This window comes from Erpetoichthys calabaricus, chromosome 5, assembly GCF_900747795.2.
Source record: "Erpetoichthys calabaricus chromosome 5, fErpCal1.3, whole genome shotgun sequence".
NCBI classification, from domain to species: Eukaryota; Metazoa; Chordata; class Cladistia; order Polypteriformes; family Polypteridae; genus Erpetoichthys; species Erpetoichthys calabaricus.
This window is the reverse complement of record NC_041398.2, coordinates 165034020-165050986: the sequence shown is the minus strand read 5'-3', so window position 1 is coordinate 165050986 and position 16967 is coordinate 165034020.

Sequence of the window (16967 nt, the reverse complement as noted above, 5' to 3'; positions counted from 1 at the left end):
GACAATGAGCCAGAACAAGTCTGATGACTGGCACAGGCTGATGCAAAACAGATTTACAGGAATGTTTGAAGACTGGATGCATTTAAAAGCAATATTTGACAATTACTTTCATGGACATTTAAAAGTAAATTGAAAAGTGTAAATGATTGAGGGCATGAAGATGCTCTTACAATATAAAGTACAACAGACCACAGTGAAAATGAGGTCATTTAATTAAAAACAGTCTCTTTATATAATGGATCAAGTTTTGACCTCTGAGAATGCACACAAAAATACACACACACAAACATATGAGAATATGTGTGATGGTACCATATACATGCAATATACTATCCATCCATCCATCTATATCCTAACTATAGGGTCACGGGGATCTGCTGGAATTAAACCCAGCCAACACAGGGCGCAAGGCAGGAAACAAACCCCAGGCAGGGCACACACACTAGGGACAATTTAGGATCGCCAATGCACCTAACCTGCATGTCTTTGGACTGTGGGCGGAAACCGGAGCACCCAGAGGAAACTCACGCAGACACAGGGAGAACATGCAAACTCCACGCAGGGAGGACCTGGTAAGCGAACACGCGTCTCTTAACTGCGAGGCAGCAGTGCTACCACTGTGCCACCGTTCCGTGCAATAGTCTATTTAGAAAAAATATATACATCTACTCTACACATACAGGCTTCTAACGTCTGTTGAAATGCATCACCTTGAAAATCTCCAGTTGAAGAAGTTTCAGCTGCTAGTTAGTTATTGCTTATTAAATGCTTTTTCTGTATGCATACAGGCTTATATTTTATCAATTGTTCCATGTTTCTGTGTTTAAAAATGGAACATTACAACATTAGAGTTTGTTTTCAAAATAAGTCACAAGAATCAAAATATTAATATGACTGATTAAACAAATTTCCAAGGACTCGAGACAAACTCTTGAAGGCTGCAGTAAAATTGTTGCTACATTAGCAAAAGAAATATCTGTATAAGACAAACTTGTATGGCGTGACATGGTGGCGCAGTGGTTTCTGCCACTACCTCCCAACTCTAGAAGTGGACTTAAATCTCTGCTTAGTCATACTCTTTGTGGAGCTTGCACGTGTTCTGCATGTCCACTTCGATTTTCTCTCATATTCCTTCCTAAACCAAAAAGTTGGGAAGGTTATGTTAACGGCAAAGACAGGGATTGGCTCAGGCTGTCTGTGACACTGTAATAAGGTAACTGGGTTTGGAAAATGGATAGACATGTATATTACATATTACAAATTTGTAGGTAAATGGTTTCTTTAATTTTAAATATTAATCTCAGTCCTTCTGAAAACTTATGAAGTAGGCTAAATCCTAATTAATTGCATTAAAATCTTCCACATTACTGTGTCATCAAATGATGTAAAAGCAAATTTGTGTATGGTGATTATTTAAAAGTCACATATTTTACGAGTAGTCCTTGAATACAAATAGTGGTGGCCTATTCATCCTGTGAAAAAATCCACAGAGTGGTTTGTCATGATCTTTGACCATTATTGCAAATGCATGCCCACCTTTGTTTTGCTAATTTGTTTACGCTGGTGGTGTTGAATTTCAAATTTCACTATTTGTAACAATCATGTAAGGAAGATTAACACATCAATTTTGTCCAGCAAAATACACCACAGGTTGTCCTTTCTGAGCTAAACAAGTTAGAAGTCCATGGAAGTAATGGTCCATATCTACAGATCATTATTGCAAGTGTTATTGACCTTCTCCATTTTCTGTGAAATATCATGTTATCTCAACTAAGGGCAGAAAGCAGCCAGAGAACAAGTGAGATATAATAGAGTGGATTGCACATAATATCTATGATTGCTGCCTCCACATAGTGGATTAATTTTACTTGTTTGAATGAAATGTAAAGCCCCAAACATACTAAAACTTTGTACCCTACTCCTCATGTATTTGCACTCCTTCCTCCTTATAAACACTGTAACAGTAGGAGGCGCTATTGCTCCCTTGAACCCTCAGGTACCACGCCAATCACCAGGTAAAAGTATAACTTTTCTTCTTTTTATTATAATACTGTGCACTAAGCACCCTCCACTCCACACTACACATACAAAACTCACTAATCAATAATCAATACAATATTCTCACTCCTCCTCTCCCAGACACTTAGCCACCCTTCCTCCCAGCTCAGCTCAGTGTCTGGGCTTTCCCACAGTACTTTTATATCTCCTAACCCGGAAGTGGTTCCAGCCCAACAATCCATAAATCCTCATCACTTCTGAGTCAGATTAAAAGTTCTTTTCTTCAACCCGGAAGCACGTCGTTCCTTCCGGTCATGTGATCATGACGCACTTCCGGGTTATAGCGCATGTAGCACTCTGTAAGCCTCCCTACAGCGGCTCCTGGTGGTCCCCATGGTATCCAGCAGGGTTGTTTATAAAAACTACAATGTCCATAATGCCCTGCTGGAATTTGGGGACCTTCCATGCTTCTGGGAGGGCTCCACCTGGCGGCCTGGGGGTGTAGACCGGAATATTTGGCTGGCCATCCCTCACAACACTCTAGATCTAACAAGAATAGGACTACCAGTTATATAATAATAGTAATAATATCTTGTTATGTTAAGTGTGTTTGGTTGTTTGTGGATTGCTGGGTAATGATGATTTCTGTTGTCCCAATGATATTATACAGTATTTGTAATGCACTTCAATAAATTAGATTCCTTTAGTCCATTAAACACCATCATGATAGTTTAAAATATATCAAAAATAATGTCACACAGAACACATACTGTATGCCAGAACTCAATGCAGGAGCCATGCAAGAAAGCATAGTTTGCTAGCTAGTGCCTGGTGGCAGAGTGACTCATGTAGCAAGGCTGGACACAGTCTTTGAACTAGACTGACTCAGTCAAGGATGGTCTTTCTCTTAATCTGGGGTTGCTCTGCAGAAGTGGCTCCGGGCAGTAATGGGGACAATCTCCAGCTACAGTTGTGGTTTATTACAGTGAATGAAAGAGTTGCCTCAATGCAATTTTAAGTTGCAGAAAATATAACTTACATTGCCAAAATATGTATGCACCAAATAACAGTTACGATTATTCTGCCATTTTTACAAATATTGGATTCAGTACTCAACAAGGTGCTATCTACCAAGTCTATAGTCTTAATTGGAGACTTGAACATTCACTTGAGGAATGGTGTATATGCCAGGGATTTGCTTGGGAGGTACTGCATACATGAAATGGACCAGAGTGGTCAACAGTAATGAACACCATATTTGAACTGGATGATACTTATAAGTGTACTTGACACCAAGGTACCCTGAGGAAAATGTTAATGATTCACTTTATAATTGTGTAATGAGGCTGAATGATCTGGATATCTGAGTATAAGGAGACCCTTATCAACTCTAACTAATTGGTGGCAAGTTAACTAAATGGGTCGTGATAGATTCCTAGGAATGACTTATGGGTGTTTCTGTTAAGAATAAGTACAATACTTACCTCCAAAAGAGCTTCTTCTGTTTCCTGGTAAAGGTCAGGGAGATGTTCAAGTCTACAGTAGTGGTGGTACCTGCAAGGTGCTATGGCTGGAAGATTGTTGATGCCTGTATTGGCAGAAATTCTAGCACTCATTGGTGGACACCAAATATAAGTGTGAATGTTGTTGATCTGAAGTAAAGGGATTTCTGCACAATGTTAATAGGAGAGTCCCCAAAAGGCACCAGCTACATCAGTGGCTGAAGTGACAGCCTATGCGTGAGTTTAGTTTGGTGAACCCTTAGTTAATGACTTTTGGTCGGCTGGGAAGAGGCTCTGCTACACCATTTGATGGCTCAGGAAGGGTTGGCAGGACATCATCAAAGCTGTTCTCAACAATATTGGAGAAACATTGAACAAACCTGATGATGTTCCCAGGAGAAACATATGTTGGGGTGCTGAAATGGAGACTCCATCGGATAGCTGAGCCTCATGTCTTGAAGGAACAATGTGGGTCCAGTCCTGACAATGCAAGACTGGAGCAATTTTTCACCTCTTTACTCTTGCTCATATATTTGATGATTCATAGGAATTTCCCAATCTATATATGCTTTGTGATTTGTGAAACGTTTTTGATAGCCTACTCCACAATGTTTCAAAAATATGGGTTTTCTGGGCCACTGCTATGTTGCATTGCAGACCCTGTATTTACAGTACATACAGTAGAGTGAGTAAGAGAGAGAGAGAATTGATTTAATAAGGTTGGCCTTAAGTAGAGTTAATTCAATTAGGGCATTGGATTCAACCAGCAGATTCACAGTTTTCATGGACAGTATATTAAGATGCAGCCTGTGATTAGGCAGAGTGGGGGCTTTGATACTAGGGATCTGCACTGGTAGTCGGAAAGGATGCCGGTTCAAATCCATTAAATGCCAAAAGTGACTCTCCTTCATTGGGCCCTTGAGCAAGGCCCTTAAACTGTAATTGCTCTGTCCTGGGTATGACATTAATCTGCATCCAGCTCTGTATGTAGGCCTTCCAACCTGCAGGGAAAAGCCTAGAGGTTGGTGGCAGAATTGGCATTCCTGCCACCATAAAAAAACTCACACTGTTCCACTATACCAAAATTAGTGTGGTGCTAAGGTGACACTCACTGCATGGCTGCACTCGGGTCCTAATCTGGGATCCTGAGTTGGTTTGTCATGTGGTGGGTGCGGCAATGCACTGTATCAGTGTGTGCTCCTAATCTCTGTGATTGTAGGGTACCCAGTTTGTACTTCTGCATTTTGCAGATCATATCGTCCATCAGGTTGGGATGTTCAGCGCTCACAGGAACTGTCTGTAGCTGAAATTGGAATGAGAATCAGCACCTCCAAATCTGAGGTCATGATCCTCTCTGTAAAAAGAGCAACTTGTTTTCCACAGGTAAGAGGTTAGCAACTGTCTAAATGTGGGGAATTTGAACACCTTGGGGTTTTGTTCATGACAGGGTCTACACTAGATCATGGCATCCTAAGCAGCAGTTCTGCAGACATCATTCAGCTCATGGTAGTGAAGAGGAAGTCAAGTCATTTGATGAAGTTTTCTGTTTGCCAGTAAGTCTACACTCCTTGCTTACTTATTACTTATGACCACAATCTCTAGGCAATAAAATAAAGAATGCCATCCCAAGTATTAGTGTCTAAGATTAAGTTCTGGGGTTCATTTTTCATGATAGGGTGAGAAGCTCAGCCACAGAGGAAGCCCTTAAAATAGAACTGCTGCTTCTAAGATTCAGAGGAGCCAGATTAAGTTGTATGAGTATTTAAATAATAGGGTGGAGCTAGAACGGAACCAGGATAAACTGAAAGGATTATTAAGTAATGTAGCGTCCTACCTGAGGATAGGAATGGGTGTCTTACATCAGTCCAGCTCAGAGTATAGTTACCATAACCCTCACTGGGAAAAGCAGAATGAAAATGAAGTGACGATGAAACCACAATGAAGTAAGCATAAACACTGCATAAACTGACTTAAACAGAAAAGGTAGCTGAAGAAAGGACACATGGGAAATTTTATCTAAGAAAATACAGTATATGCATTTAATGAAAGAGGGAGACCACTCAGTACAATAAATTGGCTTGATATTAAATAAGATATCCTCGTACCTCATTCAGCTAACAGCAACATCGTACCAATATCTCATTCTTTAGAACATTTTAATGTTATTAGGGTCTCCAAACCTCATTTGTTTGTTTTAGATTCCCATAACCCTTGGGGTAAAGAACTGCTTCCTGGTTTCCATTTTCAGGAATTAGCTCAAATTGGATAAAGTTTATATTAGAATTTTTGCTCAGCCATTGGAAAGAGCTGATCTGAGTGTTTGGTCAGAGGGATTCTCCACATGGTATTGGTATAACTGGAGGACCCCTGTAATCATTCCTGGGAGGGCAAAGGACACCAATTCATCAGGAACTTCACAGTCAGAGAAGGATTATTTTGCTGTTCATTGTCTGTGCACTAACTGCTGCTACTCCCTATAGGCAGCAGTGAAGATTAATAATATTCAGTGCAGCACTTTGGTCTGTGTATTTAATAAGTTTTAAACATAAGTAGCCTGCTTATGAAATGTTATTCTTTCATATACAATATGCAGTGTGTATATAATATTTTTATTACAGCTTATCATTATTATTATTATTATGTTACAGTGCTAGGTTTTCCTTTTTGTTTTGCATCGCTTACCTTTGTTTTCATTTTTGTATGATTTAATTTGGTGAGAAAGCATTTCTGGGGGTTTGCCAGGAAAAATGTTGACAACATTTTATGTTTCCTGAGATTTCTAGAAAAGAAATTAATAGGGCTTTAGTTAGAAACTGAGGCTTTTAGTTAAAGACTCATAGGTTTATCTTTTTTTTATACCTCAATAATATTGTCTTAAACCAATACAAAGTGTATCCGTACCTTAGCATTTGAGAACCTCACAATAACTGGACCCTGGATATACTTGAGCACTTGGGAGTCCTGAATTGCTCCACTCCATAACCTTCGACCCTCTGCACTTTCCTGCACACTGTAACCACAGCTAGTAAGACAACAGTCTTTTCATTGAGAGCGAGAAAGATTGTCTTGGCCACCACACAAATACTCTCTTTACTCTTATTCAAATGAGATTCTCTTAACAGACTCTGATCTGAATTATATTCTGAAAAACACAATCCTTTAATACAAGTTTTAGTATAAAATCATAAATTATGTCATGATATTTGATGCTGTAGTTATTTTGTTGCTGTTGATGCTCTGGGGCTGCATTATAAGCAGAACAACTTTTCCACAGTGCAATTCTCAGCACTGAATCTGGTCAATTTATGGAGCTAATTCTTCCTAATGGACACACTCCAAATATATGCATTTCAAAAAAAAAAAAAAAAAAAACTTTTTCATTTCAATTTTAGGGTGGCACGGTGGCGCACTGGTAGCGCTGCTGCCTCGCAGTTAGGAGACCTGGGTTCGCTTCCCGGGTCCTCCCCACGTGGAGTTTGCATGTTCTCTCTGTGGGTTCCCTCTGTGCACTCTGGTTTCCTCCCACAGTCCAAAGACATGCAGGTTAGGTGGATTGGCAATTCTAAATTGGCACTGGTGTGTGTGTCCTGCAGTGGGTTGGCACCCTGCCCAGGATTGGTTCTTGCATTGTGCCCTGTGTTGGCTGAGGTTTGGCTCCAGCAGACCCCTGTGTTCGGATTCAGCGGGTTGGAAAATGGATGAATTTCAATTTTAAAGAACTTAGAGATAAAGAATAGTACCAAAACATCCTCCAAGAGCAACTTCTCCCAACCATCCAAGAACAGTTTGGTGATGAACAACGCCTTTTCCAGCTTGATGGAGCACTGTACCATAAGGCAAAAGTGATAACTAAGTAGCTTGGGGAACAAAACAATGAAATTTTGGGTGCATGACCAGGAAACTCCCCACACCTTAATTCCATTGAGAACTTGTGGTCAATCCTTAAGAGGTGTGTGGACAAATGAAACCCCACAAATTCTGACAAACTCCAAGCATTGATTATGCAAGAATGGGCTGCAGTCAGCCAGGATTTGGCCCAGAGGTTGATTTACAGCATCCCAGGGCAAATTGCAGAGGTTTTGAGCACAGCAAATACTGACTCTTTGCATAAACGTAATGCAATTGTCAATAAAAGCCTTTGAAACTTATGAAATGCTTGCAATTATACTTTAGTATACCATAGAAAATCTGACAAAAAGATCTAAAAACCCTGAAGCAGCAGACTCTGTGAAAACCAAAACTTGTGTCATTCTCAAACGTTTTGGCCACGACTGTACAATGGTCTAATTTGCAGCATCCACTTAAACATAGACACATTCATAAGATGTGGAAAGAAAATTAGAAAAAACAAAATGAAGCAGTGTTCTTCAAATATCAAAGTACTATTTGCTGTTATCAAAGTTTAATTGTTGATGACCATTTTAACCAGCACTGGTAACAATCTGCTTTTATTTTAATACATGAAAATTCATCAAGTTCTTCAAAAAGAGATACCCAGCTTATATCCTTCAGGGTCATACCCTTTTCATATTCCTAATCTTTTAGTGGTTTATTATTTGATCTAATGGATTGTTGTAATACGCTGGCATCACTGCCTATAAATATAATTAGAAAATCTTTCTATGTCACACTATATTTGACTGCCAGAATGCTGAGTGTTTCTAATTAAAAATTTGGGTTCATGATTTACAAGTAAGTCTGCCAGGATGAAAACCTGCAGATATGACAAGTTTCAATGATGGCAGCTAATGGCAACTTCTAAATAAGTGAGCTTGCCAATTATAATATTGCCTGTTGTGTGGTCTGGCAAAAACATTCTAATTCAGCACCAAGACATTTTTGTAGCTACTCACTTCTTATCAGTAACATCTGTTAATAAGTACCAGAAGACAATTAAAATGATGTTAGGAGTAAATAATTATATCAAAAATAACAAAACCAAATATTGCCTATCACCTACTTCTCCCAGCTTGTCCTGAGTCCTGCACCAAACCACCAGGAAGAGTAACTATGCCAACTCATCACATTCCACAAGGAGACATAAAGCCTATGCACATTTTTAAATTGGGTAAACTGATGGTTAGTGTTTCTCAAGGTTTGTACTATATAATAAAACACGAAGGTATGTGCGTCCAGTCCCTCTGTGCAATGTCATTGGCCAATCTGGCTTTGGTGAAACAAGGAAAGCAGAAGTGCGAGTGTGAGTTGTATGAGGAGAAAGTAAATGCATACGATGTATACCGAGAGAGTGACCTTCAAAGATGGCAATTATAAAACCAGACATGAGGTGAGAAAGGTGAATCGAAAATAATGACAGGACCTGAGAAGCAGGCTTTACAGGAAGAGATGTTCACACATACAAATACAAATGAAAGGCACTGATGGTATATGAAGGTCAAGAGATGAAGTAGCAAATGTCTTCAACAGGTACTGTAGCTAGTATGAAATATTTTTGAAGATGACACCCCAGAAGACAGTGGAGGATAAAATGAGACCCCAAGACTACAGAGAGATAAGAGAATGTGATTTATAGAAAGATTTATATCCAATTTATATTTCAAGAGATTTACAAGAGGATGGCCAAGTAGATGAGATCTGAGTAAGGTCCCAGAGGCTCTATATGTTTTAGTCTATGTGAAGATGCTGAAAAAAGAAAAAGAATGAGAAAGGAATGCCAAAGCAAGTCTGAAGATGTTTGTTTCATTAAAGGCTGGAACAATCAAACACATCAGTCAATGAGCTGATAAATGCCATCCAGGCAGTTAACTTAAAATGGATTTAGAAATTTTGTGAAACCTTTAGTGTTTTTTTTCTATTTCTGTATAAAAAATACCTCACAATATGATCATATATTCATCTAGGTTATAAAAACAAATAAAGACAACACAATAATGGAAATGCCATTTAGAATTATGATAACATTAAATGTCTTTGTTGGGTAAAAGTATGTGAGCCTATAGGATTATTGGTTTAGTTAAGAAGATGATTTGTCAGGAGTGCCAATAAATAGAATGCCAATCAGATGTGAGTTAGGGTAGCCATGCCCTAATTAAAAAATATAAACCCAAGGCCTCACTGTCAAAGTCTGATATTCATCACACAGATTTGTGAATGCATGACATGCCTTAATCAAAGGCCACAGAAAAAGAGTTGTTGGTACTCATCAGGCTGGAAAAGGATACAAAACAAATTCTAAAGACTTTGGCTTTATCTAATCCACTGATAGATAGATAGATAGATAGATAGATAGATAGATAGATAGATAGATAGATAGATAGATAGATAGATAGATAGATAGATAGATAGATAGATAGATAGATAGATAGATAGATAGATAGATAGATAGATAGATAGATACCTAAAAGGACGTTCATTTCCTACAGCAGCAACAGCAAAAAATAGCTATTAAGTGAGATCCAAAACTATGAATACGATATGATAATAAAAAGAAAATGTATTAAAGGCTTGACATTCAGGTGCGATCAGGAACTTAATTAACTGGTTTAAAAACTGGACAATTTTGAATGTTTTATTTATTTTTCAAAATATCTTTTATTTTATCAAAATTATTTTGATAGAATATCTTATCAAAATTACTTTTATAAATATTTAAGTGTATTGTTTATTTAATATTTCATGATAATATTTAATAATGTTTGCATATACAAAAATAAGGGATAATAGAATACAGTTACTGTAAATGCATTAACACTGTACAGCAAATACAATACAACAGCATGTAGTTTAAAACTTTTGCAGTCACTGAACAGCTTTTGCACTTTTCACAGACAGCAGATTCAATTGATGTGCTATTGTTGTTGTTGGTTGTGGAGCATCTGTGACTAATTGCTTTTCAAATTTCTTAAATATAAATGTCTTTAAACAAGTACTCAATGGAGAGTAATTCCAAACTAAAACTGTTCAGTATTCTGTAACAGAATTAACAGCAAGTTGGGAGCATTGCAGATAAATTATAGTGTCAGAAATATATATAATCACTAGGGGGCTCTGCCCCCTACTCGCTTCGCTTGCTTGTTTTTCCGGAAATATAATTTAAAGAGATTGTTATTTTCATGGGAATTGATACATATGCATTATGTTCACTTTTACTTTAAGACTTCAGTAAAAATGATTTTTTATGATCTTCCACTGTTAAATTTTACTCTGCTGTTGTCTCTTTCTTTACCTCTTATTCATTAATTTCTTGTGGAAGTCCAAATTGCTGCATCGTTGAATCTTCTGCTTCTAACATTTCTTTGATGATCGAAAGAGATGTTTGTTCATTCAACTTTTCGAATAATGGTCCTTTGAACGCTTCCCATAATTGTAAAGCATCAACTTCACCTGTCATAATTAAGTACACAAAGAAATGTCTTAATTTGTCAGGCATAACTACAGAACTGGCATCAGACATCATTTCAAACATATAGTCGTCCGATTTACATAACCCAGCTGCTCGTGCCTTTTCTTGAAAGGTACCATACTTAGTTCCATCTATAGTTAGAACATCTTTATACGACATTGCTCCTTTCGATTCATGTAACAACAATTTTAAATGAAACCATTTGATATCTTTTGGTGATACAATATTTAATCAAGCAACACTTTTGCAATTCATTTTTCTTGAATGACACACTGTTATTTGTTTCTGCCATGTGTAATGTTGAGGAATTTGCGCATATGTATATGCTTTTGCATTTATGTCTGTTTTATTAATTTAAAAATAAGGCAATAATTTTGTATTTCTATTTTTTGCTACCTGTAAAGCTTCTGCTTCTTTGCCCTCTTTAAACTGAATCATATTCTGACCTGGTAAATGAATTGGTAATACTTCGCCAACTTTGTCCTGAGACTGTTCTTTCAATAAAGTTACATGTACTCTATCGTGCCCTTTATGAATGTACTTGTAGAAGTACTTAATATTCATAAACCGATGCACAATACTCAAATCGTTTGAGCAAATACGGGTTATATGGTACAATCATTAAATTATTGAGCATTTACGAATTTTACCATCTTTCTTTCCGTAATAAGTGTGTTGTTCATGATGATTATCTCTACTAAGCCAGCTTTAGTCATATCTGTTGTTTAAACAAATGCTTTTTGAAGTTTCTTTAAACACTTTTTTCTTTTGAGTCCCAACAAACTGAATCTTTTAAATGTGGTCCATGAGACATGTGTTTAATGACTTTGTACCATAATTCAGGATAGGTTTCTCTATTTGGAATTTCAGCACAGACAAACCAATATAAATCATCAGCAGTTAATAATTTATTTTGCAAAGTAACCAATAAATGCATGTGAGGCAAACTCCGTTTTTGAAATTTGATTGTGTAAATGTATGCCCTGATTTGACCAAACACCGTTTAGAGTTCATTCGATAAAAATAAGACTTTCTGATAAAACAATCTACTTACGAAAGTGGGAATATCCGGAGCCGATGTTGCCAGTGCCATTGTTCTCAAAATTGTGGATTGCACGTCATTGTAATAAATAAATCTGGCTGACCGATAGTTCAGGATATTGCATCATGATATAACTGATGAAATGCTCTTGGACTACCTTGATATGATGATGGTAATATTATTGCTTTACCTATTTTGAATTTGTCTGAACTATTGATATTTGAATTTTGAACGTGTATCAATGAGGCCTTGCATATGTTCTGTTCTAAGTTTTGCTTGATTTGATTTAATAAAGAAGAGATGATTAGCTTCAACTTTTAGATACGCATTAATAATGTAATGTTGCGATAGACCTTGCAGATCTTTCTTCTTCGCTTAGTCGTTGCTTACTTTCCTTATTATCGGAATTTGCACATAGATTATTATTGCTCTTTTTTGCATTTTGTGGGCATTCTTTTGTCTGCAACGCTTTTGGGCCTCTTTTCAACGCGCTGCTCTTTCTTCTTCGCTTAGTCGTAGACGTCTCATCTTTAACTTTTAAATTATTTTAGAGCTGCTCTTTCTTCTTCGCTTACTCGTTTTTGAAAATACTATCCAATAACTGAGAGTTTAGATGACCGTGATCTTGATTGAAAATGTAAGTATAGGGCATGACTTGCCAAGGTCACCTTCTCACGGGACTTGCTTCCAAAAGATTTCAGTATGATGTGTCTTGACCGTGTCGCAGGACGTGAAAGTGTCTCTCTGAAGTGTCTCTCTGTCTCTCTTCTAATCTGTCTCTCTACAAAAGATCACGTCTTGTCCCAAGTTTTTTTTTTTTTATAATATTGAGATTATAGTATGCAGATAATACAGCCATGAAGTTCTTTTTAATGTAACGCAAGTATTACATATTTTTTCAATGTTCTTAGAGAGTGTCACTTAGGTAATTCCTTTTCTCTTACATTGATTTCTAGATAAGTGCATTTTTGGTTTTTTTACCTCCAGTTATGTGAAAAGTGAACTGGTGTAGCAGTGGCATGTGCCTCTCCCAGACTTTGACTAAATTGCCTCTGGAATCCATTTTGCAGTTAGGGACAACTGTCAGACCAGTAAACAGAAAAATATACCAACAAAAAACAGAAAAGTATACCAAACATACAAATGTAAGTAGCCTCTCTTCAGGTAAATTAGAAACAGTAAACTAATCCATAACTGAGTTTGAAAATTCACACACATTTATTTGAGATATGTCAATGAAAAATGAACTTTCCTGACACCCTGACAAGTCTTCTTGAAGTATTCCAATTTTCAACAAAACTAGTCCATTGAGAGCCGAGCTCTTTCATGTGGACAGACAAAAAAAAACAGTGAGAGTAGGTGCTTATCACATTATATGTTAATGCACCTAACAATGATATAATAATAAAAAGAAATATTGTCCCTGTATAAATGCATTTTTTTATACCTGGCTAGGGTGTAGATGGGCAATTCGAGGACTCGTAAAAAGTTTAAATTACACTTAAAGCAGGCACAGGAAACTGATACATAGATATTAAAAAAATTAACAATTGCTGTCATTTCATTTCCAAAGACATTATAACACCATCCATCCATCCATCCATTTTCCAACCCGCTGAATCCGAAGACAGGGTCACGGGGGTCTGCTGGAGCCAATCCCAGCCAACACAGGGCACAAGGCAGGAACTAATCCCGGGCAGGGTGCCAACCCACCGCAGCATTATAACACCAAACTCAATAATACATATTGACGCATACCATGATTAAGTACCATATTGATCACAAAAGTGCTTGTTCAAGATTAAGTCTGAATTATTCTAGTGTTTTTAGCAATGGTGCATAGTTCTTATTACCCATGAATCTATAGATCGTTAAGCATAGATCTGAGTAACTGGAAACATGGAGTCAAAGGACATTAAATAATAATTAAATTTGTTCCAACATTTTTATGTGCACTCTCATCTTTTGACAGATATAAATAAAGGTACCAGGAAACTGGTAATAAAAGGTAAACATGAAAAGAAGACTTGCCATATTTTGTGTTGCGTATAGGTTTATAGGCAAGCAGGTGCTTCCCTTCAGCTTAAATAACTTGCTTCAGTGGAACGTAAAGGAAACTGTTTTGCTGGTTCTGCATAAAATATAGGAAAGATGATATTAACACAAACTTGCTAAATGTTTTGAAAAGAATGATTTAGAGGAAACAATATGTTACAGAAGGTTTGTTATTTGACACATAATGTTAGATGTGTTTAAAATAAGTGAATAATCTGCTGAAGTGGTAGTTTGAATATTTAAACAGAGAACTGTCAAAAAATATTGACAATAATGCTTACTGCCTATTTCTGGGAAGACACCTTGTTGTACATATGCAATATAAACCTGAACTTTAAGCAAAGTGTAGTTGACTTCCAGGATTCTTGGTTCATTCACATGTCAGACCACCTTTAAAAAAAGAGAAAAAAAGAATACAACACTTTAGAAAGCACAGAAAAATCCTTTGGTAACAGAGAAAGGAGAGTCTTGGGAAAAGAGAAAGAAGGCAAAAAAGAAAATGCCAATGTTAAATTTACCCTACAACTTTCATTTTCCATGATTGACTGACTAGTGAGTATGGTGTCGCTGCTTACTATAATAAGAGATATCTACAAAACTTGTAGAGGAGGTCATTTAAGGTCAAGTTAGCACATTAAAATAAGCCATGGGTACACATGTACAGTATTTACATACTTATTCCTGAAATTCAATAAATAAGAAAGAAAGAAAGAAAGAAAGAAAGAAAGAAAGAAAGAAAGAAAGAAAGAAAGAAAGAAAGAAAGAAAGAAAGAAAGAAAGAAAGAAAGAAAGAAAGAAAGAAAGAAAGAAAGAAAGAGATAGTAATATTTCAGGAATGGTCAGGAGCGTAGCCTTTTCCTGATGTCTGGAGTAATGCCTTTGGCCCATAATATTCCACATATTAACCAGTACATAGCAACATTCACCAATACGAGGGGTCAGAGCCAGGGGCAAACAGAGACAAGGTCCAAAGGAAAAGCCCCAACTTATTATTGATATAACAGAAGAAGGCCTGGACCAATACCTTTTCCAGACATTAAGCGAAGGAATAAAGGTTCAGTCCCAGGATGTTCCTGGCATGATGATGATATGATGTTAGCAAAACACAAATTCACAAAGGAGGCTGCTAATAGAATGTCCAAAAACCTGGTGGGAGGTGTTTTGAGCAGTTGGAAACAAATAAACATTTCCAATACAAGGTCATCATGGAAGATTGGACCTATCTAAATTACTGGAGCTCATGGCAGATCTTTCAATGCAGATGACTGTGCAGGTGCAGGTGGAACAAAAATCTGCTTGCCTTGAAGGCTAAATTTGCATGCAGTGTGCTGGAAATACCTGAAATGCCCTGACCACAATAAAGTGAAAGGAAGTGAACTAAACAGGAGCAATGATAAGACCAGTTGTCACAATTTTTTGTGTTATTTATTTATTTATTTACTCACTTACTTATTATTTATTTATTTATTTATTTTGTGTAGTTTAAAATTTAATGTCTTTTGGGATACTGTATTTCTTTCATAGTCAGAGCCATTGTTTATATTTCCAAGTTGGTTGCCATAATGTGACATGTCACACTTCACATGAGACCATTAATAGGTCTCCCCCACATTTAAGATGCCGTTATAGTGTTGCATGCTACAACAGTTTTGGGATTTGGATTACCATATACTGTATGTTTCTACTTACAATCCTTTATGTTAAGGATTTCTTTGTCAATTAGAAAAGAATTGTTGAACTTTGGCATTGTAATTTTGAAGAATCCTGAAGTAGGGTGGGAAGTAGGTCAAAGCCAGGACCTCACTGAGGATAAAGTGAATGCTCAGTTTTTGAATTCTAAATCAGAAGAGCTACTCCAACACTCTCCCTGCCATGAATTAAAATTAAATGTTTAAGGGAAGGTCTCTTACCATTCCATAAGAAATTAGAAAGGAGTGACCTGGAGTCACTAATATTGGGGGCTGGGAGGGGAGAAGTGGTAACATAGATCTATTAAAATTAAAACAAGGAACAATATTAATTTTAATAATAGAAAGGAGAAATTAAAAGAGAAAGGGAGCTTAAATCAACTATTGAAAGAGGCACCAGCATCAGACAGTATATGGAGTGGAAAGCTAGGCTTGTGAGTGAAGAAGAGATATCAGTTCTTAAATATCTGAGCTTGGTATTTACAGGGATGAATTACAGTTATCCCTCCTCCATCGCAGGGGTTGCATTCCAGAGCCACCCGCGAAATAAGAAAATCCGTGAAGTAGAAACCATATGTTTATATGGTTATTTTTATATTGTCATGCTTGGGTCACAGATTTGCGCAGAAATACAGGAGGTTGTAGAGAGACAGGAACGTTATTCAAACACTGCAAACAAACATTTGTCTCTTTTTCAAAAGTTTAAACTGTGCTCCATGACAAGACAGAGATGACAGTTCTGTCTCACAATTAAAAGAATGCAAACATATCTTCCTCTTCAAAGGAGTGCGTGTCAGGAGCACAGAATGTCACATAGATAGAGAAAACAATCTCTAGCAAACAAATCAATAGGGCTGTTTGGCTTTTAAGTATGCGAAGCACCGTGGCACAAAGCTGTTGAAGGCGGCAGCTCACACCCACTCCGTCAGGAGCAGGGAGAGAGAGAGAGAGAGAGATAGAGAGAGGCAGAGTTTGTTTTTCAGTCAAAAATCAATACGTGCCCTTCGAGCTTTTAAGTATGCGAAGCACCGTGCAGCATGTCGTTTCAGGAAGCAGCTGCACAAAAGATAGCAACGTGAAGATAATCTTTCAGCATTTTTAGACGAGCGTCCGTATCGTCTAGGTGTGCGAACAGCCCCCCTGCTCAATCCCCATACGTCAGGATCACAGACAGTCAGCGCAAGAGAGAGAGAAAAGTAAGCAATCTAGCTTCTCAGCCATCTGCCAATAGCGTCCCTTGTATGAAATCAACTGGGCAAACCAACTGAGGAAGCATGTACCAGAAATTAAAAGTCCCATTGTCCGCAGAAATCCGCGAA